Raw genomic sequence first — 27,694 nt, 5'->3', positions numbered from 1 at the left:
ATTTAATTATTTTAAGGCAAACATTACTTTAGTTTATTATCGTGGTTTTTATACAAATTTATTTATAAATATTGTTTTTCAATTTGTATACAATATACTAGTATCACAGATTATACTAAGCCAGATGGTGCACTTCAGCATTTACTGATAACTAAAACCTACCTCAATGCAGTAGAATTACATATTATGATAAATTAATGATTGTATGACACGTTTACTATTATTTATTGTATAAAATAATAATATGACAATGGTTATGAATTTGGCATGAATGCTAAATATCAGTGATGCGTAGTTAATAATCAATAATTTCTCATAAAAACTGTTTTTCTCTATTAGTGATGATACTGATTTGGTTTTTTTTATTTATTTAAATATTATTTGAGACGTCCATAGCTTAAATAAGAAGTGCACCATCTGGTTTAATATAATCTGTGCTAGTATATTAATATAATCAATATATATTATTGTACAATGTATATTGTATATATTACACTTTATAAGTCTCTGGCTAGCCACTATTATAGTATTAAAACAACATAACATATTATAATTCTTCTCTGAAAAATGAACACGCCACAATAAAACAATAATGCCAAGAAACCCGAAGCCTTTGCAAACCATTTCGCCCCCTGCTTCACCTCCATAGAAGAAAATGATTAATACCATGAACCAATCGAGCACACGAAAAAAACACCGAATGAAAATTCCAACGAACCAGATGGAAGAATCACTCCTACGGCCCCCAAGGAAATACAACAAACAACTTAAAAACTAACAAATAATAAAACCCCATGCCATGACCTTATCACAAATAAAATCTTAAAAAAATCTTACACCTAAGCTCTATTCTACTTAGCTAGACTATATAACTCAGCCATGTCCTTTGGCACATTTCCCACAACTTGGAAACATGCTATCATAATCCCGAATCATAAACCGGGTAAACCGGCCTTCTCTCATCGCAATCTAAACAATACGAAAGGATTATGTTTAATGGGATAAACTATTCCTACACGATATCCAAACACAGATTCAGAACACATCACTCTAAATATCATTAGATCCAAATATCTAATGAAAATCAGAACTAATTGTACACAGCTTTGAAATGACAAGGTGGCTGTCATCCTGGACCTAAACTCAAGCCTTCGACAAGGTACCGTAAGCTAGAACTAAAATTTAATTCACTAGCTCTCTCAAAGTACTTACTTAAAACTTTATTTTCCTTGATTTAACATCGAACGTTCCAAGTAGGAATAAGGACCAATTTCTACCAACCTCGCAAAGCACAAACTGGAGTCTATCAAGACCATCAGTTCTATGCCCAAACATCTTTAACATTTACTGTTACGATATCCCAAATCCCTCAAACTCTCAACAGGCGATGTTTGCTGACAATAAAACAAAATAACCCAAGACAACTCCTTGAAATTTTCAACTTGAATCAAACAAAATATTATGTAACGCACTAATATATTGTGTGGTGTGGGTGGGAAGTGAGCTATTTCAGTCGCAGGCAAACGCGACGTATGCGCATAAGCCGTAGGCGAGGGCCGCATTTCACCCAACATTGAAACTGACTTCCCGCACGAGCCAAACATATTATTTTTTGTCACGCCCCTGTTAGGCGTAACTACCAGCACTTTTGAGAATTTTCAGTTTACCACCCGGCACTTTTGAGGATTTTTACCTTATCACTCGTTGATCGGAAAAGATCGCTTTCCAACACTTCAACCATGGTCAACAACTAAACTTTCTGTGTAGATGCCACAAAAAAATCTTTACCCTACAACGAAGATTTGAGTAACTCTAGTACATAGAATAGAATAAAAAGATATCTCGCTCAAACTAACGAAAATTTGATGTAAAGTCATGAAAAGTCATTTAAGTAAAAAAAAACTTGCATAAGGATATTCAATAATGAGTACACTGTATCCCTTAGTTAACTATAAATCAACAGTCCAAATAAAATCATCCATCTTACTTTACACCTCCATAATTCGATCACTAGCCACTAATGCCTGACCAGTATGGGCTGCAGTATCTCCAATAAAAATAAACAAATTTCAAATCCTCCAAAACAAGTTTTTGAGGATATACCTAAATGTTCCATGGTTCACAACGACATGGAAATACCTCTGCCCCCAAGACAGGATAAAAACCCAATTAAAAAATGTCTACATCAATCCAAAGCGTCCGATAATTTTCACTACAATGGATTTAAGAGGCTAAGTGTAGGTCAAATTTCTGTTTTCATAGAACATTATCTTACCTAATAATATAAAAAAAAAAAATGGCAAAATGGCAAATAAGAATTTGCTTATTGAACTCAATATTATATTATTTTTTATGTTAAATATTATTATGTATATAATAATATATTGTAGTAAATATTTTAATAATAATAAATAAACCATGTAGAAAATTGAGTTGTTCTATAAAATCATTAGGTAGTCAATAGTTATCATACAAAACAAAACGTAATCATTAAAGGAAATTCTTTTACTTCACTTTAAAATTAACAAAATTGACCTTTAATTTTTTCGATATCTAATCCCTGTATTTGCTGCTTTTCAATGTTAAGTATTGCAATAATAAATAAACAGTTTTGACTGATGCCGCAGTTACAGGTAAAATAAAAAAATAATACAGGCACTCATTTTATTATTGTATAGACACCTACTTAAAAAGATAATTTTCCAAAAAACTTCTTTTATTGTTATCATGTATCTAGTTTTCAAACACTCCTTAAGTGATAGTAGTTGTAGAGTAAAATCGGAACTAAGGTAATTTTGAGAAACTAAATAAAGTCATAGGTGGATTTTATTAACTCTGGTTCTTTAGATTCATTGAAGGAATTCAAAACTATGACAAAAAAAATATTCAAAAACGTTGGTATTTTCCAAAATAATGAATGTTAAGCGGATCACCCCGTATAGATAATGAAATTATAAATGTATAAATAGCAATAGTATGTATTATAATAAATACGAGACACTATAGCTTTTCATCAGTGGAGTAAAATAAAATCAAGTAGGTACTTTACAATATTATGGGAAATATTAAATTACTTTTATGAAAAAAAAAATCTGAAAAAAATCTATTATAATGTTACCTAGGTACCTTATAATTTTTTTTTTTTTTTTGTTAAGTTTCAACATAGATAATATTATACAATTGTATAATATTATGTAAGAGTTTCTTTTTATTATTATTATTATCTAAGAGCTTAACAATCATAATATATTACAATTTTATAGGTAGTGCCATCATTGGGTAGCTTCTTCCGTCATAATACTCGTAACAAGGTTGATTAAAAATTCGCAATAGAAGATTACATACATTTATTTAAAGTTATTTAATATGAATAATTAATTTAAATTTTACTTTGTAGCTTATACATTTTAACTTCTATGCCTTTGTAGTAAACCAGTCAGTAAATTGCATAGATGATAACCGAAAAAATCTTGTAAAAATTTGTAAAAGTCAAAAACTCTATCTTACATCATTCATAATAATAATTAATATTAGGCTCCTTTAGTAGGCACTAGGAAAGACTGTATAGAATGCTAATTTACATGATATTTATTTTAATCTGTACCTATATCGGCCTACACAGACACACTGCAGTGTATAAGTACACACACATCATTGGGTATTTTTATACATATTTTATACATATGGTTGCACAAATATGTCGACTTAATATTTTTATAATGTTTCCATGAAAATGTTTTTTTTTTAAATATGATTAAAATGTTTTGTTGATGTTTTTTACAAAATAATTTTTAAATGTAAACTTCTTGGCCAAAAAATATAAATAAAATATTTCCTTATTACTTACCTACGCAACTTTTTCAAATATTTTGACAACTATATTGTTTTCCTGAAAATATTTTTACCATAGTTGGGATTTGGGAAATATAATACCTAGTATTCGTATTTCATAAGTTTAACTTACTTTTCTTAATCTATAATTTATTATTATTATCCCCGAACTAGCTACGGAGCCTGCCCTGGTTGAGGTACCACTCACCATGAGACTTCCCTGAGATGAATCACAGTACCCCGAGTGGGTGGTATAGATCACACGCACATAAAACGTTTTACACGATTATTGCGTTTTATCTAAGAATTTGTTATTTATGTAATACTATAATATACTATTACAGTATTACTTATTGTTTTTGTTTATTATTCATTGTATGCTCAACTATGTTGACTAAGCATTAAATTCTTTCCATAACGTGTTGCTAGCTTCAATATTTTACAATTTTCAGAGCATATAATATATTTTCAATTTTAAGTTGGTATTTTGTTTTTTTGCGTATATTTTACTATTTAATAACTTAACAAGTATTTTAGTAATATTTTACGATAAATTTCGATTAAAAAAAAAACAATTTTGCAAGAAACAATATCACAATAAATAGAAAAATAGAATAGAATAATAATATTATATTATATATTAACATTTATTGGCGTTGACTATTACTTACTATCAAATATTAAAATATCAAGTTATTCATTTACTTGTTCATTGGGATCACTAAAGGTAATCGGTAATTATAAAAATGCTATAAAATGGTTTTTTAAATTATATACACTGAAAGTTAAAATGCCTAAAACCAAATTACAGTCGATTACTGGGCTATATTATAGTTGAATTAATTTAGAGGAACAGTGTTTGCTACAGATAGATTCATCCAATTTTTTTTTGAGAAACTATTTAATATTCAGTATAATATTATTATCAGACAGCGCAGAATAATTTAATGTTATTTTAATATCCAATCCCTAAATAGTTATGCCATAGCTACGTAACGAATACTGTTTCACTTAAATAAATATAATATTAATGAAATTATCATGTTCATTGTGAAGTTTCATATCTAACAAAAATATTTAATCTTCACAAAATATTAATTTGAATTAAATGAAAATACAAATAATAGGTTTACATAATTGTATATTACATCGTATAAGCACAAATAAGTAAATCAGTAGAATACAAACCTCAATAGTTCATGTTATATTTTAATGTATTTTTGTTTATTTGGTATATTAATTGAGTTTTTAAATTACCTATAAATATTTATAACTGATAAAACTTGTTTATTTTAAAATATTGAATGAAAACTATAGGTACGTCTGCAAACGTTATCATCGTTAAAATTATTTATGATTGTTAATATTAATTATACATTTGAAAATTGCTGAATCACATTTTCAGTCTTAATTTCTGTCAAATTATGCGGAACTTTAATACCTAATTGTTCGTATATTATGTATTTTCATTTTCCGTATTCCATAGTAATTGAATAATTGTTGTAATCTTTTGGATTAGTTTTCTTCCATTTTTTAAGTTGTAAAAGTATTGTGGAATTTCCAAGTTATTTGCTTGACATGATGAAAACTTGTTAGTTTAATTTTTAATCAAACTGAAGTCAAATTACTTCTACAAATAATTGCCTACGTTCTACTACTTCCATACTTAGAACATCGAAGTGATTTTAACATATAACAATAATATTATGATGTACGTCTTATTTACACATAGGTATTATTTTATTTTCAAAATGTAATGGGTCTGTAAAAAATATTTTTTTTTTACAGACTGATTGACATATCAACTTTACTTTTCATATTATAGCATAAACACACTATTTTTCAATTTTTTTTTTATAATTTTAGATTTTTATGTTACCAAAATACCACAAACATACTAGCGATCTACCACAGTAGTACAATAATCCATTAAATAATATATTTGTACTCAAATTTAATTTTTGTTAAATTCCAAGCTATAAAGAGATTTAAATGGCAGAACGTGGTAGGCAAAATGTGTATAGAACTGTGTTAAATACGTTCAATGAATCCCCCCCCCCCCTAACGGACAACTCCAAATATCAAACGTGCTTTTGGGAACAAACTACTAACTTTCTATAAACTGAACCCTCTGAATAGAGAATAAAATCTCAGCGACCGAGTGTATCCAGCATTTAGCGGGTTCACTGTATACTCTTCCATGATATTATTAGGTAAAGTTCGAGTCAAATAAGAAATGTATTAACTATTAAAAAACTGTTTATTTTTTGACATCATACATGTTTTGGCAAGTATGAAATTAAAAAAAAAATTGACTAATTAAGTTATTTCATTTATTTTAAACTCTCCCCAAGTGCGACGAAAAATTAAGTAAAATATCGAAAAGAATGTGAGTAAATATTGTTCTAACCGAGACAGTATACTTTATATTATATATCTACATTTTTATCCATACATATAGTGTACGGTAAGTTTATGTGATATATAAGAGGGGATACAAATAGGGGCTGTGTGAGTAAGAATAGTCATCCATGATCCATCCATTAGTGACACTTATAGTTGATGTTATATAATTTAAAAAGAAAGAAAACTTTAAACTAAATGGTTACGACACCACTTTATTTTTAGTCAGCGGTGAATGTTCTCAGAGGAAGTGTCTGGGTATGTAAAACTCTGATGAGGGGGTTTCGGTGATTTTTTTAACCGTAAAAATATCGCTTATAAAAAATTTCTGATCCTTCCTCAATATTGTTTTAGTGTAAAGGTTATGTAATAAAAAAAAAAAAAAAAAAATTCAAATAGGCATCTGACAAAATAAATACCCTAATAGTCGCAAAGAATTACAAATCTTACAATCGTACGCAATACCGCTGTCTTTTTACACAATATTTTGTTCACCATAAGAATTTGAAAGCATGAAAAAAAAAATCACATTCATAACTCCACCAAGAATTGATAGGTAACGTATTATTCACGCAGTCTACGTTAATCTTGCGCAAGCAATAAAACGGTATGTACCAACAAAAAAAAGTCGTGTCAACGGGTATTAGGGTATATTAACACCGACGAGTAGTTGGATTACACCAACACACAAATTACATCTGAAATGCGTCCCAACACTTTCACATAATAATAATAACGAAGTATACGAAATATCTCCAAACACGACTATAGGTACGTATAACACAATAATATATCAATAGATATATGTATAAAATGTAAAAATAAAAAAAAACTAGCACTCTGCGTAAATTAGGTTATATACTTTACTTAGAGAATTATATAATATAATATTATGATTAGACGCAAATGCGAACTATTATTCTTAAAAATTTAGAAAACGTTTTTTGAACTATAGTAAGAATTATTTTAAATTTAATAATAATTATTGTTCCAAAAAAAAATTTAATTGTTTTATTAAAACTCGTATAGGTTAGGTTAGGTACCACAGCTATATTAATTTATTCTCAATATTATTTTACATAATCTTCTATTATATAAATTAATATAATAAATTATTGATACAAATTAAAAGTGTTAACTTAATATTATAATTAAAACGTATCTAATAGAATGTTCGCCGATGTTAAAAATAAAATATTATTTTTACTTTAATCCAACTGTAAAATGGTGCCGCTGTTAAATATTATTATTCATGATTTTACAATACTACCCTTATTTCATTACTTATTCTTTCGTATTTTTATTTATTTACTCGATGTATATTGTACATGAATAAAAGTTCAATAAAACTGCTACAATATGTTATTCTAATGCCTTTGAATTACATTATTCATCATGTCGAATCATATATATAATGTTTGATAATAAAGACTATGCGTAAAATAAGATAAAAAAAAACTTCTTCAATTTAAGTGTCAGAAATGAGTATAATTTTAAAATATAGAATAGTGTTTTTTATTATTATTATTTCAGAAATGATTATTATTATTATTATTATTATTATTATTATTATTATTGAATTTATTTATGATTTTCCAATGCAGTGTAAAACGGTTTGCTAGTTGTAGTTGATTGATTGTTTGGGTTTAGTTTACTGTCTAGTATTCTCCATTAAATCAATCTTGTCAACTACTGGATGTCGTAGGTATCGTTCAATTTCCAACAACGGATGTGCATATATTATTAGTGAAACCCAATTCAATCAGACAGACTGTTTTTTCTTTTATTTTTTTTTTTCATCAATCAATAAACTTATTCAACTGACCAATATGCTGTCACGGTAGGATAAAATTGAAAAATAAATAAATATTATATTTATTTATTTATTTATTTATATGCGAATGCAGAAGTTTTTCTACGTCCAAACTTAGAGAGTGACGGTAAAAATTGTAAACACTTTTTATACTTAAATAATAAATAATAAATAATATACTTACTGTATTTTCGCAAATACCACATTATTTTTGGTATCCATTAATATAAATACCATATTAATATTAAATTGAACTGATAACGTTCATCAACTACGTATTGTTTCTTAGTACCTATATATTATTATTATTTTGATATATTTTGAATGGTTCATTAATCTAAAGTCACCTTAATGTCTTAACACTAGGTCTTTTAATAAATTGCTTAAAATTCAATATGATTCATTAATTTAGTACAACACTTCTATGCTCACAGAATGAAATTCTTCTTGTATGCATTACCATTATATAAAACTCTAGTAATTATCAGTTTGTGCCCCGCTGATTACCAACGGTATCTCTTGATATGCTCGTGAGTTCACTAGCTTTGTATTTTTTCTTTCTTTCAAATATTAACTTTCATCCAACACTCATCAATCAAAATCACTTTATCAGCAAAAACAACACGTGGAGATCATCTATTTCTATAAAATAATATTGTATAAATATATTTTATGATCTCATCATTCTCAAATAATTCGAACTACAAATAAGTTATTGAGATAAAAACGCTTGGCAAAAAATACACCCCTTATCTTTCAAACTGTATAATGTAAATTGAATAATACAGGTTTTTTAAATGTAGTAAAAATATAATAAATAAAATTGCATTAGTCAATAATTAGTGAGATAAATTTTTATTTATATTTCTTAACTTGCAACACTATAAAATACACATTGGACTTTCAAAACATTTTTAATTTAAAAATGAAAAAGCTCGATAAATTAAACAGAATACTTATTAACGCAAAGCAGATATATAATGTTCCAAATTATATATTACACCTTCAAATTGGTCTACCAACGTCGTAGAATCCAAACACTAAGCTCATGTTTAAATGTTCATTTTATCGATTCGTTAACTACGGCTTATATAATTTAATCTACAACTACACTGCCACTATACGAATGTTTGTTGAAACTATTGTCCGCCATTTTATTAAATAATATATTGAATAATATTAATTTGAAATATTAAATAATTATATTTTTTTTTATAGATACAGTTTTTAATTATATTTTGGTTTATTCACTAGCCATGCACAGTTTAAAGAGTTCAAATATTGAAATATGTCATGTTAAATATAATAAACTATGTTCATTTTGAATGGTAAATCATAACTATTGTATTTAAAGCCATGCTGAAAACTAGTTTTCTAAAATATATTACATTATAATGTTATAATATCTAAGTTGTCTTAACTTATTGAACATTTTTTTTTAATTTTTGTGTATCAGAGTGTGCAATAAAACTTGTGATATAATAATATAGGTATTATCTTCCCATACCTGCATGTTATCTACAATTTTGAATTAAATATAATGTTTTATGATATAAAACTATTTTAAATAATTTAAATATCTTAAAATATATGAAAATTGAAGTCACTGACTATAATATAATGTACTGGTATTAATATGATATTTGTTTAAAATAATCATAATATTGTATAGTCTATAGTTTCTGTTTAACATAATTAGGTAAATTTAGTTGTAGATACATAATTTATTTTTTCTCTTGCTCATAGTTATAACTACCTATATAATTTTTAATTAAATATTAACTATTTGCCATTAATTATTTTATTTCTGCGAATGTTTCTTCGTTAAATCTAGTTAAGTACTATACAAAAAGTTTTGGGACGAAGATTATAGTTGGTAAACCTAATTTATACGCTTATTTTTGGAATGAATACTCATCTTGCTTTGGCTGACTTTGTTTAGTTCTGTGGGTTGGTCACTTCGGTGTTAGGACTTTGTTTTTAAATGTAAAAACAATTAATCATCCCATTTCAAAAGGGATTATGGGCGCGGTTATCTGTATACTGTGAATATGACCATAAATTACTATTTTTTTTTCTTGCTATCCCTAGAACAATAATGGGAGTCATATACAATTGACAGCTGAAGACTCTGATTGACTAAATAAATGGAATACTAGATATAAATATGTGGTCATTATATTGTAAAAGAAATTTTGTTTTGAAAAGATAAAAATACATATGAACATTGTACAATAAATTGTAAGACATCTTCATTTTTTATGAGTTTTAGTCGTCCATTGCAAGTTTTAAATATGATGATAATATATCATTGTTTAAACGTACCTAACATAAACAATTGAGATGTTGAATTATATTATAATTCTGTTAATTCAAGGTTTGTTAATTTCGTATGAGTATAAAACATTAAAATAGCGAATAAAAAACTAAGCAAAAAACTTCAGAGGTCAAATGAAAATATTAAAAAATTAAAAATAATTGTTATGAATCTCTTTTAAGACCACAAACACAATAACATTCGTTAATTTTCTGTTCATGAGAATAATATCTGAAAAAGACAAAAATAATAATTTTTTTTGCGAAGTAATCTGATTTACCTATCAAGACATCAAGTAGGTTTCAATTGTACCTCATTGAGTAAGTTACTCTAATGGGTGTATTCAATTTCAATACGATGGTAAATTATTGCATACGAAAACGGTTATGAGTGGAAACAGTGTGTTACTCTATTTCTTAGCATATTTGATAATTTTTTTGGATTGCTATTATTAATTTATTTTCTATTAGTAATACAGCGTATGTTTATATTCAATTGAAATAAGAATAACTATAACTATAAAAAAAAGTTAATAGTTATACATTTATAATATACCTCAATATTATTTACTTTTATCAACATAAATCGAAAAAAATATTTAAATAGAAAAAATAAACCAAAATATTTTTAAAATATTGTTATGTCTAGAAAATAGATATTATTATAAATATTTGGTTAACATTTCAAGTATCTATGATTCTTCCTTTTTGAATAACAACATTAAAATAAAATAGATTTTATCAAAAACTGGTTTGGGTAAATATTGCCATTTTTCTGTATATTTTTTAAGTTTTTTCAATTATTTTAAAAACAACTGTATATTTTAACCCAATATTTTTCTACTTATAATCCCTCACATTACTGACTAGAACCAATATTGTTTACCACACACTCATGCACACACAATCACTAAAATTGTTTTGAATAATAAAAACGTATTTATTTATTTCGTTTGGCTGTTAAATATTATTAATTGGGTAGGGAATTGTGGTGTCAAGTTTTCGGTGGGTATCGTATGTTAGGGAGGCTATGGCGTCGGAGGTAGCTATACTATAATAATAATATAATATATAACAAGAGTCTGTGCTTGCTGTACCAAAATTCGATCAGATAGGTTTCAAAATTTGTAATCTATGATAACAATAATACAGTAGGTGTTTAGGATATAGATACCTACATTTTTTTAACGAGTGCGCACATAAGAGGAATGTAATACGCTAATGTAATAATATAATATTTTTACTCTATTAAATTATTCATCATGTTTATTATGTGTTCAATTCGACCCTCTAAACGCACGAATCACGATGTTTAAACGTTTTTCAAAATCATAAGATTTATTAATATTAAAAATGTATTCTGTGTTGTTTGAAAAACGTACACACCATAATTTAAAGGTAAATATACATTTTAAAACCAAATCATAGGTAATGAAGTTACGAAATATGTAACAAACAGCAAAAAATTAACATAAAATAGTATTTTATAAAGGTTTCGGAATTAGTTTTAAACTTTTCCACTTAAATAAACTAAGTCAATAAAAATAAAACAATTAAAATAACTTTCTACGATTTTCTTTTAGGATAGTGATTTTAGAATTTCTAATTTAAAATCACGACCAAACTCAAATAAAGTATTCGATGCACGTAACACTTGAATATTTGATATCCTGAAAGTAAAAACTGTATTATTTTCTTATCTAAATTTCAAATGGGTAGTTTATTATATTATCTATTTTTGTTCTAAATTCTTGATTTCATTTTTCATCAACAAGTCAAAGTAGTTATCCATTGCAGGTTTATCTAAATATAATATAATAATAAACTAAGAGTCGCTAACTGATTGTTAAATCATTGCGTGTTATGTTTATTTTTAATTATCTAATGGTATAAAAATATTATAATACTAGAAATAAAAATATTTTATTGTTTGAAAACAATCTAATTGATCCTAAGGTCTCGTATCATTTATTGGACTATTTTATATTTTAAAAGAAATGAGATACTACTGGGTGTATGGTGTATCACTATCACACATTTACATAAGGAAAATGTACATAGATAATATTTTATTCGGCTCACGATCAAGTACAGGTTATACCTTATTCATGTACGTATTTTCAATCTATTTAGTGTGACCAGCTCACACTATTTTTCTAGAGTTTATTGCGATGTGATATTTAGAGAAATTATATAATATAACATATTATGTGATACTGGGATTGTGTTTATATTCTAATTTGGAAGTTACACCTTATTGTAGTTTATCTCTTAATCAAAACTATAAGACAAAATATAAGGTTTTTGATTCTTAAATGATAAACATTATAAAAATAAAGTATATTGTACATTTATTTTGTTTAATATTTATTTTACTCGAATAAAATATGCATAAAGCCTTAGATTGTATACAATTTATTAACAAGTTTACACTATATTTTATTTCAAAACAATTTATTTTTTATTGAATCTATATTGACTCATTGAAGATTACTATAAAAATAATACTTTTTTTTGTTAGTTTATTTTGCTTACCAAAATTTTACAAATTATTTTTTTTTTTTACTTTTTGATTGTTCTACTATTATGATATATTGATCAAGTTTCAGCGATAATTTATTATGCTTCTAAATTAAAAAAATCGCAGGATCATGATTCATTTAAATATTATAATTGTTTTTAAAATTATTATTATTTAATTTATGGTATACAAGATAATGAGCCCCAACTAATGAGCAAGCTAACATCAATCACAATTTATTACAAATCATAAAAACTATAATTAACAAAGGAACATACTCTAGAAAACACCTGTATTAGAAACATTCAGATGCATAAAGACAAATTTATATTAATATTGATCAATACATAATATTATTATTATACAATATTAACATAATATAATATTATAGTTAGGTGTAAGTTTAACTATTGTATTAGTGTAGTTACATCAATCTATAGATAATCAAATTAAAGCAATGTTATGCAGCCTGCTCTATGAGTAAACATAGGTATTGTAATTTAAATTACGTAATAGTTAAGGTAGGCTATTAAAATTCCTGAACTGTGAAAAAGTGCGTGTGAAAAAGAACTCTGAGTGGAGGATTTATGAACTTTAGAGGTACGTAATGATATTGTTTACTTTCATCTGGTGTTAAAATTGTGGCATATTAGTTATGCTTGGTTATTTTTTTATTGCAAAGGTGACGGCTGCTTTGTAGAAAAGTTTTTTTAACAGGTAGCGCATTAAATTATTTATACAGGTTCTGCGTATTTATACGAGACTTTTACTTAAGATTAATCGCGAAATATAATTTTGGAAGATTTCAAATAAGTTTGCAAATATTTTAGATATATTTTCTTTGCTTCACACCATGTGATTATGCCATATGTATGTAAGTGAGGATTCTGCCGATGTTTTGGATATCATTTTAATTAGGTTATTGCATTAAATATTGGTATCTCAATAAATTGCTCGAATTCGCATAAGAGAGCATTCTCATTTTTATTACTCATGCACTTATGTGCTCTGTCAATTTTAAATGAATGCTCATTTTTTGTCACTTCTATATCTAAATATATTTTGAGTTTATTATGACAGGAGCATGCGCGTTTGGATTCGTGCAACTATTCACTGTTACATAATATGCTTTTGTTTGGAAAATCATTTTGTTGGATAAGTATTGTGGTAAAATGAAATTTGCTCTTTCCATATTTATAAATAAGACATGTCAATCGCAACGATTAGAGAAGCTCCGCAAGCATCACAAACTAGTTGGTGATAGTTACAGTAGTTTATTTTTGTGATTAAAAATACAGGAGATAATGTTATACTATATGACTTGTAATAGTTGTGTACAATATTCTTTTCCAATCAGAATCTTATGGATTTTGATTACTTAAATCGATAATTGTGGTTATATTTTTAATAATATGTTACTGTAGGTGCTTAAAGTAGAAATTATACGAGACATTTTCTAGGAGAAAATAAAAATGTCACGTCTTATTAAATTTTAAAATAAAATAATCAAAACACGTAGGTATTTTTGAAATGTAAATACTCAGGTATAAAGCTATATATACGTTGTATATACTTAACTGTTATATATATGATGATGTGACGTTATATAGTAGAAAAACAAACTATACAAGTGTATCGAAAATGAAAATAAAATATCCTCATTCAATTTTGGATTCCGCGTAGATACATAAATGTATTGGTGTTTGGTTTACAATAATGTGTGCTTTTTCAGAAAATACTTTTCAAGGTACGTTGTATAAAAGGTAGAATACAACATATTTTCTCAGTAGATCCCTGGTTATTGCGAAATATTTTTACGACTACAAAAACAATGAAGGAAAAGTTTTATTTCTAGCAAACAGTTTAAACAAAAAAAACCGATTAACCAAGTTCGGTTAGTCAATATTATATTAAAATTAATGCAATATTGAAATTAAAATTAAAATCAAGCAAAGATTTATTATTATATTATATAAGATTTATAATTTGTATTAATTGTACTATGGTGAAATATATTAATTTATTTTACTACAGAATATAATATATTGACAAGTTATGTTATTTAATATTTAGTTTTCATAGGACCTATAATTTTATTATTTGAAACTTCGACATAAAATTAATCACTTAATTTATAAAATACAATAGGTACTGCCACAATACGGAGAATCCTCAAAAATAATAATATGTTAATTTTTTATTTTGAGTGTTTCTAAATTCTATAATACCAATTTGAAAATAAATCAATTGACAGCCCATTCATTTTCAATATGTTATGAAGTCCGGAAGACAACAACAAAATATACAGCAAACAATTATATTATAGAGTATAGACTACAGTGTTACAATAAATTTAAGTTACCAAAAACGTAAACATTAGATTTATATATCAACTTACTAAATTAAATTCAAAACAATATTACAATTATTCAACTATTAAATTGGGTTTGAAATACAAATAATAAAATATAATACTGTACACATTGAAACGGTGACAAGATTTTCCTTTTCTTTTTAAAATGAATGCATAAAACTTGATTTACAATTCCGACGCAGAAATCGATGAAAAGAGGTGGTTTATTGTACAAATATTTTAGCAGGTATTTAAATACTATCTACTCTACAAAGCCAATTGTACATGCCATATGGGTATATATACTAGGTAACTTAATGTTTACTCAAAACTTAACCTCAACAAAACTTGATTTAAAACTCATCCAAACTTTGATAATACCTACTAGATAATTGAATTTGAAGAAGTAATTATAACACCGTAAAATATTAAATAGCTAAATATCAACGAAACCGCAAAAGAAAGTGGAAATCCATGAGCAATTAAAAGAATGATGATGTCTGACAGTTCCAAGTCAGAAAAAAAACTGAAAAGTAATATTCATCTCGGCGAAGTTATCATAACGGTTAATCAAAAATACCGATAACCTGAAGTTATATTGGACATAAGTTGTATTATAGTTAGCTCTACTCGGAATTATTTTTTGAATGCTATGATTTATAATAATTGTTATCAAATTGAAAAACAAATCACAAAGGCTCACTGGTATCTGTATTTTGTGCGGTATTTATTTATTATTTTAGTGTCATAAACAAAATAATAAAGCAAGTATATCTAGCATGACTTCCACAAATGAATAAAAAAAACTAAAATGGCATACATAGAAAATGTTAAAAAAAAAAATTATACATAGGTACAAAGTAATTAGGCATACCTACATAAAATATGATTCTACATGTTTTCCAACAATTGAATGACACAATCGCGGACATACAAATATAGTATAATATATGTCTGTGGACATAATTATTCACTATCAACTTTCAGATCAGTTTATGCAATTTGTATTCTCTAGATTAAACATTTTAATATCAGGTTGACTGTACAAGTTATTACGGCTATAACTAAAAAATAAAAATATAATTTAATCATATTCGCAGGGGTTTTAAGTTAGCATTGCATATACATTTTAAAATTGTATTATAGTTGTTTATAGAGATTTTTTTTTTTAAATAATATTTTGTAGTTTTAAGTTTTAACTATAGGTACACACCATGGCATTTTAATTTAATGTAAACCGTTTATGAGTATATTCAAAATATTGAACCTTTTATAGTTTAGAAGTATCTAATTTGATATTGTACAAGTAATAAGTTCAATAAACGCTGTACCTATTATTACAATAGTTAACCAACTCCCTACAAGCTCTGCTTATTGCGCAATGTTGTTTAACAAATACATATTATGTATCATTTATTATTAGAATATAATTAAAATATCTTATGTATATTGTCTTATTAAGAACTAAAGGTAATATATTATTATGTATAATATATTATCTATAAGAATAAAAAGCAATTTCATGGCTGTGTGAGTGTCACAGCTAAGTCTATCGTACTAATGGTTATCTGTGCAATTTAATTCAAATATAAACACCCGAAGACGCCCCAAAAACGTGCATCTTGAAGTCAATTATTGGATTTAGACAATTATTATTTTCGGCTAACAAAAAACACTTTTTTGTAAATGGTTGTCATTTGTTACAGTAAATAAAATAATATTTATAATTGGATATAATTTTAGACATATATTTTATATTTGGTCAAAAGTAAAACCATACCCAAATTAATGTGTTAAAAATCGGCGCAGTTTACATTTAATATTTAACTTAAGATAGAATAGATAAATTCATTGGAATTATTTAATTCTGTCACCGTGCAGGCTCAGATATAATTAATAAATATTATAAATCTACTAAATGCCTAAAAAAGATGACCCCAATTAAAATCTACGGTTATCAACCAATTTCCATAAAATGTCCATTAATAGATTCTGCAAGATCCTAATGCTACACTTTTATTACTCACTTCCTATATAATATTTTTCAACACCAAAATTTTGATTATAGTTAGTTGACTCTCAAAAAACTATAATTTTTTTATTTATATATCGTTGCCATTGGTTACGGAAAATAAAATTGTTATTATCTCGGTTATTATGATTGGACATAATAATTTATGATAGTTGCAGGTCAAAACAATCCAAATAACTGGGTTGAAAATCTGCGCAGCTTACATTTTCCTGATGCAGTGTAAGAATGTGTAAAAATCCACGGGCAACGCCGTGCATGATCAGCTAGTAATACAAATATATTATAGGTGTGTCTCAAATAATATATTCAAATAAAAACACAGAATAATTAACTCCGATGTGATCATCTGGGGTGTTGAATAATTCGGTACAATAATAAAAATAATAATAATAATATGATGAAGATATACCGCAAACGCTGTCCATACACACACATATTATTATGAACAAACGCAGCAACGCTCTACTGCAAAACAACACACATTATACTCCACTGGGAATGTTTAAGTTACACCGTCGTCATACATAAACGTACGAGCGAATCGCTTATCCTCAACTTTTCGTTCAGCCGACGCTAATCAAAAGTAGACGGGATAATGCACTGCAATAATCCTATAATACAAGGGTTAAACGAAAATTACTCTAGAGCAGTGTCTCCCAGTTAAAATCTCAAGACACATCGTCCATCCCAGTATATCACGGACAATGCACTAAAGATAGGTACGATATATTTTTGTCATTCAAACGAGGACTCACCGCCGCACGTTCACACTTATGTTTGGTAGGTAGGTAATTGGGTTATTCGAACATCCTGGTAGTACGGTCATAAAATTAACTATACTGTGTAATATATTATATTTCTATACTTAAATAAAAACACAGAATAACTAATAGCGACGGTCCGTATGGAGTGTGGGGTGACCCGGTATACATACATACGCTTTAGGCATATATCTATACGCATTCCTTATACGCACACAACGACACATGCAACATATAAAATATAATATTCTACATCTCTACAGTCAAAACATTCGGTAAAAACAACAATAAATTACCAGCGTTACCTTTGTCGCACCGACAAAAATTAAAATATATCAATACTTCAATATCACATATTAATCGACGCACATCAGAAGAAGGTATCACTCCAAAATCATATTGTATAAGGACCACACGGAATTGACTCATCGTCAGTGTTATTCCAGAGAAGCCTATATTTCACACAAGAGGTTCCAATGCACAACGTTCACGCCAGTATGCACTTCGACAATATTTTTGTCATCCAAAGCGAGTGCGTTTATATATTATGATGTGTGTATATTGAGTTATTCCAGCATTCGGTATGACTGTCTAAATTAATTATTTTGTATTATCTAACAAATTTACCTTGTTAATTATTCATCCACCTATCTTTTTACTCTTTTCAATAATATAAGATTCTGTGACTATCATAGGCCAGTTATAGTATTATTACACAGTTATGCAATTATCTATTTAGAATTTAAGTATAATAATAAGTGCTCATTAACATAAATTACATTCGGTTGGTGAATTGACTATTTGTACTCTTGCTACGAATGTAGGGATTTTTAAGAACTGTGTTTAGAATATAAGTATAATAATAAGTGCCAACTAACTTAAATTACATTCGGTTGGCGAATTGACTATATGTACTCTTGCTACGGATGTGGGGATTTTGAAAGCATACGATAATAGTCATATCCCAAATCATAGAGAACAAATTCATATAATATTAGTGTTCGAATCACATCAATACTATACGTAGAACTAAACAAAAAATATCTCTTAATATACTAAGTATTAAATATACAAATCAAGACGCATAATATACGCCGTGGTGACTTCGAGCATCGAACTCAGCCCCGTATCCACAAATACGACTACATAGTACACACTCAGGTAAAGTAATTATAATATTTAGAGTATAGTCGATTAATTATACGTATAAGTATATTCTTTAAACTAAAGATATAAAATCACTAATCATCGTTAAATAATATCAGAACACCGATGACATATACCCATAATATAACACTCCTCTTTTTAATATATAATTCTAACTTTTTTTCCTATTTATTATTACCTCTTTCCCCTACCTCATACCTTTTCGAAATTTTTAATCTACCACACTTGTACTATTAACCAAATACGCTTGTTATTATTGTATTTCCTCATCAGGCCTAATATTATCCGTCCGTATTTATTTTTAAACTTTATGATCCAAGTAGGTACCATCTGTATTGGCATATAATATGATTTATGCATCGTTTTCATTATTTATTTTAGCATATTATAGTTATAGTGTAACATTATTATTGTTTTAATTATTATTATTAAGTATTTTAATCAGAAATATAGGTAACTGTAATAATATTAGTATAGTAATAATATTATTTAAGCTATTTTAATAATAGATAGCTTCTGATTGCATCTAAATGTGCACTTGTTTGTCAATCCGTACCTAAACAAGGTGACGTGTAGACTCTGGTGCGTATTCTAGTAAGTACCTATTGGGTATTCAGAGTTTGAATATTTAGCTTAGCATAAATAATATTAGATTACCTATTTTGATTAGCATTGTTCTATTATCAAACTAACTTAGTAATAGTAGTATTTTAGATGCGCATTTGTTTGTCAATCAGTACCTGACCACGACGGCATGGTAGGTACCCTGATGCGTATACTAAACTGTCCAGAATATTAAGTATATTTATAACTAAGCCTTTGATCACAACATCAATTAAGTCTTCACCTCAGTTACTAGATAAATTCTACTAGCCACACATTAAAATTACTATTAGGTAGGCCTTACCAATAGTATTTATAATACACTACGTTTTAGCATACTAACACGCTCCATATAAACGGTGCTCGATCTAGCTCAATCTAATTTATCTACAACAATATAATAAGCAAAATAGAGCATATATTTCTGTTTTGTTGAATTTCTAGAAGACTACGCGTAGTACGTTAACTGCACGATATAACGATACACGCGCTAAACATTGGTGGAAATCGGGGGAGGGAGTGCCTGAGGGGTCTTAACCCCCGCTCACATTGATGTTAATAATGTTAGCCCCCCCCCCCTGAAATTGTAATGGATTTCCACCTATGACGCTAAATCAATCAAACTAGGATGTAAAATATCATAGTGCCGTAGTGATACCACGGAGCACCGAAAAGACATATCTACATACCTCAACTTCGTATAGATATTGAACCCTATAACCTACTTACTACAACCAAGAGCGAGACAAGTAAATTAAGCCATATTGTTTACCTGACGTTTACACATTCATTTTATTTGACACAGAATATTATATTATATAGGTACCTATATATTAGTAGAATATAATGTTACACACGCACCCTTTGGAATAATAAAATGAAACCACTAAACGACGTCAAAAGACACCTGCAGGACGTGTAAACACAATGTATTATGCACACCCATAGTCCACTATAATAATATAAATTGCGTTCGCACAAACAAATTTACTACACTGTTTAACACGTGTGGCATGCATACAGGGGTCGTCGTATGGCATCTTACCTTTTAGTATTAAAGATCATCGACATTCCTGCACACACCAGTTTTTACTTATTTCATATCATATTATTGTAATTTAGGGGGACCATTTTATCTACCGTTATCGCATTTATTATGCTATACTAGAGTATATTAAATGTCTAAATTTTCCAAAATATTAAAAAATATTTTTTTTAGATTCTGAGCGTAGTTCATATGAATGTATAATTTTTCAACTACGAGTGTTTTTTTTTTTTACTGGAAACTCTTTTTCTAGTAGATAATATGCTGTGACCATCAACTTTGACTGAGGTCTCAGGTAGCAAATTGGATTTAGTACTTTTAGTAGGTCAAAATAATCGGGAAAACCTAAATAAATACGAAAATGTATTGAAATGTTAATATTATTATTAAAATAACTATTTAGTAGCCGCCTTGGTTACCAAAAAGTTAGACCATATTCCATTGGATCGTCTTCGATTTATTTTCGTTTTTTAACATAGATATGTTTATAGGCTGCTTACAACATTTTTTTCTAACCGATGTTCGTGATGACGATTTTTGTAACGCTTTGTTTATTGTCATAGAAACTGAAATCAACAATAAAAATAAAAACAAATTGTAATTAAATTCCTAACAGAATTTAGCATGCTACTAGATATTTTTCCACTGTACTACACCCAAAAACATACCTAATATATATGATTTCTCAATTTTCCTTGCTGAGGAAAAATATCTAGTAGCATAATGCTTATAATATATACAATGAATGACATTTTTTTTCTATTAAAATGTCGATAAAATTTGATCAGCCAAAAAACTATTTAAAAATTTAAAAATATTGATGATATATAGGCACGATTTTTTAAGCCACCGATTGTAATATTATAAAAATCATCTATCAAAACATCACTCGCTTTATGCTGCTTTTTTAATTCCTTTGCGTATTAATCGACACGATGTGGCTACTATTACCATAACCTTGAATATTTCAGTCACGGTTGAAAAACATGAGCTAGGAAATGAGTGTTCGAGCTAGGAAATATAATCGCGCTGTATGATGTATTATTTTATGTTTTTACTATAATATAAATGCATATGAATTTTAGTTAAATTATTGACAATAATCAAACTAAGTTTCGTAATTAAAGTGTATATATAGTAATCTGAGTTTAAATAAATCAGTGGGATCCTTGAATATCCATCCAATGGTGCCTACGTATAATTTAATATGTATTTACCTTAGTCCTAAAGTGTCATTATAATAGTTACACAGTTTTTTTCGACAACAACTTACGACCTAACAAGGATTTGATAAAACATACTTTCTTAGTAAGGGGGATCTAAAGAAGTTTATGTAGGGACAAAAACAAGAAATTCCTTTTTCGTTCTAAGTTATTTTTATAACAGTATATAAAAAAAAGTTTTTATCGTTTTCGTTACCTAATCATTTTAATCTTTTCAATATTTCATCTTCATTTTAAGAAAAAAACCTTACATGCACCTACCTATGTAAATATTTTAGTTGGTTATTCTTTATGTTCAATTAAATATTTATTATTTAGATACTGGTGGAGCGATGAATGATTGGTATGACATTGATGATGTGTGAGCGTGTATTGTTTTGTATCTGTCATACGTTTTGCAGTACTTACCTTTAACTTCAGTACCTACTCAATTTTGAGAGTAGTTTTTGGTAACGTATTTAATCTAGATAACACTTAGGGGGATAAAAAGTAAATAAAATACATAGTACTTTATAAAATTATTCGAAAAAAACTAACAAAAAACTTCGGAAAAAACAGAAATATGTACCTACGCAATATACATTTTTGACAATTTCGTCAAAATAAATTCAACACGTATGGCTATTCTACCAGGTATTACTAATAGAAAAAAAAACATTTTTATTGTATTACCTAACCCATAAATATTTTATAAAATACCCTTAGAAATGGATGCTGACACACCGTATCAACATCGTTCTTCATAATATGATGCCTTCATATGGCTACAAGAGCTATATACCTACAACGATTTAACATTGAATTCAAATTGAAACTTTCCATTACAGCTATGTCCAATGATAAAATTATTAATCTTCAAACCTACTATACAGCAGAGTTATTTTCCGTGGTTTTACTTTTAAGCCTATTGTTTCATACATAAATAACCTATTCTGATTAATGAAATTATATGTGCAATAGAATTATATAAATCTTGTAAGTCTATTATAATATTATTGCTGTCTTCGAGGAATAAAATATTATTGATAATGTTTTTGATATATTTGATTTAACCAAAACAGTAGAATTACAAATTTAAGTTTAGAAGACTATTACGTATGCCAATTATTGGTATACCTAATATAAATCAAATTTAAAAATAACTTTTATTAGTGGTTGACTGAATATTACCTAAACTATATTTCCAGACATTTTTATTTGGTACATATTTATAGACTTTAAGATATCTGTTTAGTAATGACGTGTGATTTTTTTTGAAAAAATCATTTCAATGTATATGTAGTAAAAAGTTAAAAAAAATTCCGTACAGTGAATTATATATATATATATATATATATAATTTGAACAAAGTTAACTTTTGTGTGCAGTGTGAGTGACTTTGAGACTTTTCAAACAAATAAAATATAATTGCTTTCTAATTTAAAGTTACCATTATTATTGTGACCCATTAAACATTTTACGATTATGTGCCAATAAAATATTAGATATATTAAAAACTATTTTATTGCATAAATGTCCAAATATTATATTTGCAAATTTACTTATTGTGATTAAATGTATGTGTGTGTGTGTGCTGTTGGATGGTCAACTCTTAAAAAAGTAACTTTTTGGAAGTCATGACTCATGGTACAAATAAAAGGTTATGCAGCACCTAATGCTGCACCAAAATGTTAGGTATATCGAACAAACACATGAAAACTTTTTCGCACACTTCTCGCACCCACAACTTTAGATATTTATGCATTAAAATATTATAATCAATCGTAAAATAATAATGATAAACCCATTCTTCAAAAGAATTTCAAGAAGCAAGTATTTTTTATACAGTATCGCAGTCTACAATACATTAAAAATATTTGTTGTTTGTAATATTTTTGAATAACTCTCAAATAATTAGTCAAATTGTATAGTAACCAACACCCAGTATTTTTATACCAACATAAGTTACTATTTTATTTAGGTAAATAATAATTTAAATAGTACAACAAATATTGAATTTCCCATTTATTTAAAATAAAATTGATTTTTTGTAACAATATTGTCTTTTTGTGCCTTTTTTCTACCATAAATCAAAAAATATGAACAAACTAGTTCAGGACGTATAATATTTTATTATCTTCTTGTTAGGATACAAAATAAAATATATTTCGATTCTGCTCGGTACGATGACTAACTACTGCTTCACATTGATGTGTACTTTGTGCTACAAAATATTTCGTGTATGTACGTATTCTGAGTTTTTACGGCACTTCAATTCATTTAAAACTGAAAACAAATTATATTTAAAAGCTTATCACCATTTTCCAGTTGAATTATTGACCATTGTTTTCCAATTCTAAGCAACTCACTTAAATATCATCCGACCACTACATGCATAGCTAACAATATCTATTTTGGATGGATTCTAAACATTTAATATAAAAATTTAATGTCACTCTGCAGTCTGCACTCCTGCAGTATGTTGAATATGTCTTGTCATTGGACAAGTTACTGTAAGGGTTACTGTATGGGTGTGTTAAATACGATTTAAATATTCAACAACAAAACAGAATTGCATACGAAAAACGATTCTAAGTGGAGGTTTACCTATACATTCATAAAGATAATATTTTATGACATAAATGTATATTACTATTATTATAGTAATATATTTTCTATTATTAATACGAATCGTATTATACGATAAGAAGGTGTAACTAATTTTTGTCAAACACTACCTAATAATTACATATTATACGATATAATAATCATTATTATAAATTATAAAATTGTATTTAATAATATATTATTACAAACTGTTAAGCTTATAGGTTGGGTGAGAATAGATTCATGGTATAAAACATTTTAAACTAATCTACAAATGTTGAAAATTATATTGTGTATAGTAAATAGGTAATCATAATAATATACGTAGCATCTAAAAGTATTAAGTCCCTGCAAATATTATTTTTTGAATTGCAGCATAATAGTTAAAATAGTTCTTTTATTTAAATATTCCATTTCGTCTAAATTTGAATTATATTTTGTTGAGATATTAAGGTTACTATAAAAATAACCTAGGAGGTGTCTTGTTTTGAATGTTTAAGATTTTTGACTAGGTATGTAATTTTTATCAACATTTATAGAAAAAAAAAAATTAGAAAATTGCAAATGCTTTATATGTGTATCCAAGTATTAGAGATTCGTAATTATAATTATAGTACGAGGAATGAGGATAGAAAAGATAATTTAACTAAAAGTGGAATGTTTGAAGATTATAACAAAAAACATTTTTTTACAAAACTTTTTTATTCATAAACAAACATTTTATCATATATGAATGAAAAAAAAAAAATGTTAATGTCAATAAACAGTACAAAAAGATCCAAAATATTTTTAAAATGTTGTCATGCTATTCATGTCTATAAAAGGCTACTATAAATAGTTTATTAAAAATGCAAGACTTTTAATTTATTCATTTTCTAAATAACACAAAAAAAATTGATTCTGTCAAAAACTGACGTTGTATAAGAATTTCTGTTTTTTCCCAATTAAAAAAAGAACAAAAGTACTCACAAATGTTTATGTTTTACATTGTTTCATAAAAGTTCACAATATGGCACATTTTAGTTTGAACATTTTTAAACGATTTAATATTTTGCTACATTATTTCATTGTTTTGTGTAACATTAAAAGTTAAAATTCCATAACAATATTAGTTACATTAGTATAGGTAATAGAACTACGTCTGACGTCATATTAATATAATTTAAAAAAGTATATTTTATAATAATAAATTAGCTAAAAAACATTTTTATTTTATTAAAAGTAAATATTTTGATAAACCTACCAAACAGCGTAATATATTTTATATAAAAATGTATAATATATTTATTTTAATTTAATACAAAAACCGTTAAATGTTATGGTTCTGTTATGATTTGTTATGTTATTGTTCTTATATTTCTCGGTCATCATCATACTATAATATGCCAACCATTAAAATTTAATAGGTACACATAATTTATATGAATACCTAGGTACTTAAAAAGTTTAAATTACCAAATATCTCAATAAAAATCGTTTAAACGATCAGGGTGATTTATAATAATTGCTCTAAAATATAATATAGTAATACCACCCAGAACTCAAAAAAGTAAATAGATAAACGAATGTCAACATTCAACTTTTGAACCGTAATTATATCTACACACATTTAACAATTATAATAATTCAAATGAATCTATTATATATTTTTTTTTAGTTTCATTGAGTAATATATAAATAATTATTGATGAATAAGAACAAAGGTGTTTCTTCTCAATAAATCATAATAGTTTTATAAATATTAATTAGTGGTACACTTCTACATAATGTTATTACTATTGTTGCAGGTGATAACTGTGATTTATTTTAATTTTACTGTTCATAAAACTTATCAAACATAAAACTTTTAGAATAGTAATTTAAAAAAAATCGGGGAACTCGCTATGCTGTATAGTAGGTTTAGAGTAGACTACATCTTTTAGTAGGTCACTGTGATGTATGATATTATATAATGTTAAATTTGAATTCAATGATAAACAAAAATTGTAAACGATGAAAAACGATTCCGAGCAGAGATGGTCTGTCATTCTATAGTTCTAAGTACGTATTGTTATATACTTAAATATATATTTATATTACTATTAGTAATGGTATATTCAATTAATTTCAAACAATAAAAATTGCATTCATTAAATAATAATAATAATTATATTATTTAATTTATAACTACTATTTTATTGACGTACTGTAGACCGATGTGAATAAATTCATTGTATAAATAGTTTAAAATTAAACAACATTTTTGAAATATTTCATTTTGTAGGTACTTATTTAATAATACGTATATTATGATTCGTAAATTGATGAACATATTCAAGTCCTTACTATTGACGTTTCTGAATTAAGTAGGTATAACATAATTACTAAAATTTTAATTGTTCATTTGAATATCCAATTTTGTATATTAAATTGCTAAAAGAGCATTACCTTTACTGATGTTGAAACTTGTGTTACATTTTAGATTCTGAGTGGAACGTTGAATGTATTGAATTTACAATGATGTGTGTTTTTTTATTTTTTTATTTTTTTATTTTTGTGTCTGTCATCACGGTTTGGGGCAGTAAAACTGCTTCGATTTTCTTCAACAGTATCTTGTTTGATGGGAAAGTGAATCTAGTTGGTGCATTCAGGAGGTCAAAATTTGAAATTTCATATAGTTTTCAAAAGCGCCTTGAAAAACAAAAGAAAAATTAAGGAAAAAATGGGAATTTTTACGCAAAATCTGTTTTCGAGAAAATTGATTTTGGTTTTTGGTGTAACTTTGAAACTACTGACTGTAGATACATGAAATTTTCACTGGTTGTTTATATTTCCATTTTCTATACATGATACATTTTTTCAAAATATTTTTGATTTGTTTTTAGCAGTTAACGGACAATTTCAGTTTCCAATTTAATTAGTTGTTTTTTTCTATGAATGTCAATAAAACTTTATATGTTGAGTAAAAATACTTGAAAATTTAATACAAGGCTCCTACTATATTGTTACATGACATTTGAAAATATTAAAATCTTAGTCACAGTTTTTTTTTATTAGCATT

The 27,694-nt window shown here is 26.8% G+C and overlaps 1 protein-coding gene across 2 annotated transcripts in view; it reads right to left on the bottom strand.

The window, feature by feature from the left end:
* LOC100574232 (limbic system-associated membrane protein-like) overlaps positions 1-27,694 on the bottom strand; it is a 267,946-nt gene that overhangs the window by 237,989 nt on the left and 2,263 nt on the right. The window contains exon 2 of one of the 2 annotated variants that reach the window (XM_029490365.1): positions 21,346-21,411. The exons of the other annotated variant lie outside the window; for it this stretch is intronic. The gene's annotated coding sequence lies outside the window, so the exon portion shown is untranslated. The remainder of the gene's footprint in view (positions 1-21,345; positions 21,412-27,694) is intronic. 2 annotated transcript variants of the gene reach the window in all.

This window comes from Acyrthosiphon pisum, chromosome A2, assembly GCF_005508785.2.
Source record: "Acyrthosiphon pisum isolate AL4f chromosome A2, pea_aphid_22Mar2018_4r6ur, whole genome shotgun sequence".
Classification (NCBI taxonomy): domain Eukaryota; kingdom Metazoa; phylum Arthropoda; class Insecta; order Hemiptera; family Aphididae; genus Acyrthosiphon; species Acyrthosiphon pisum.
Note: the sequence above shows the minus strand (reverse complement) of the source record. Positions and strands in the feature narration are given on the sequence as shown.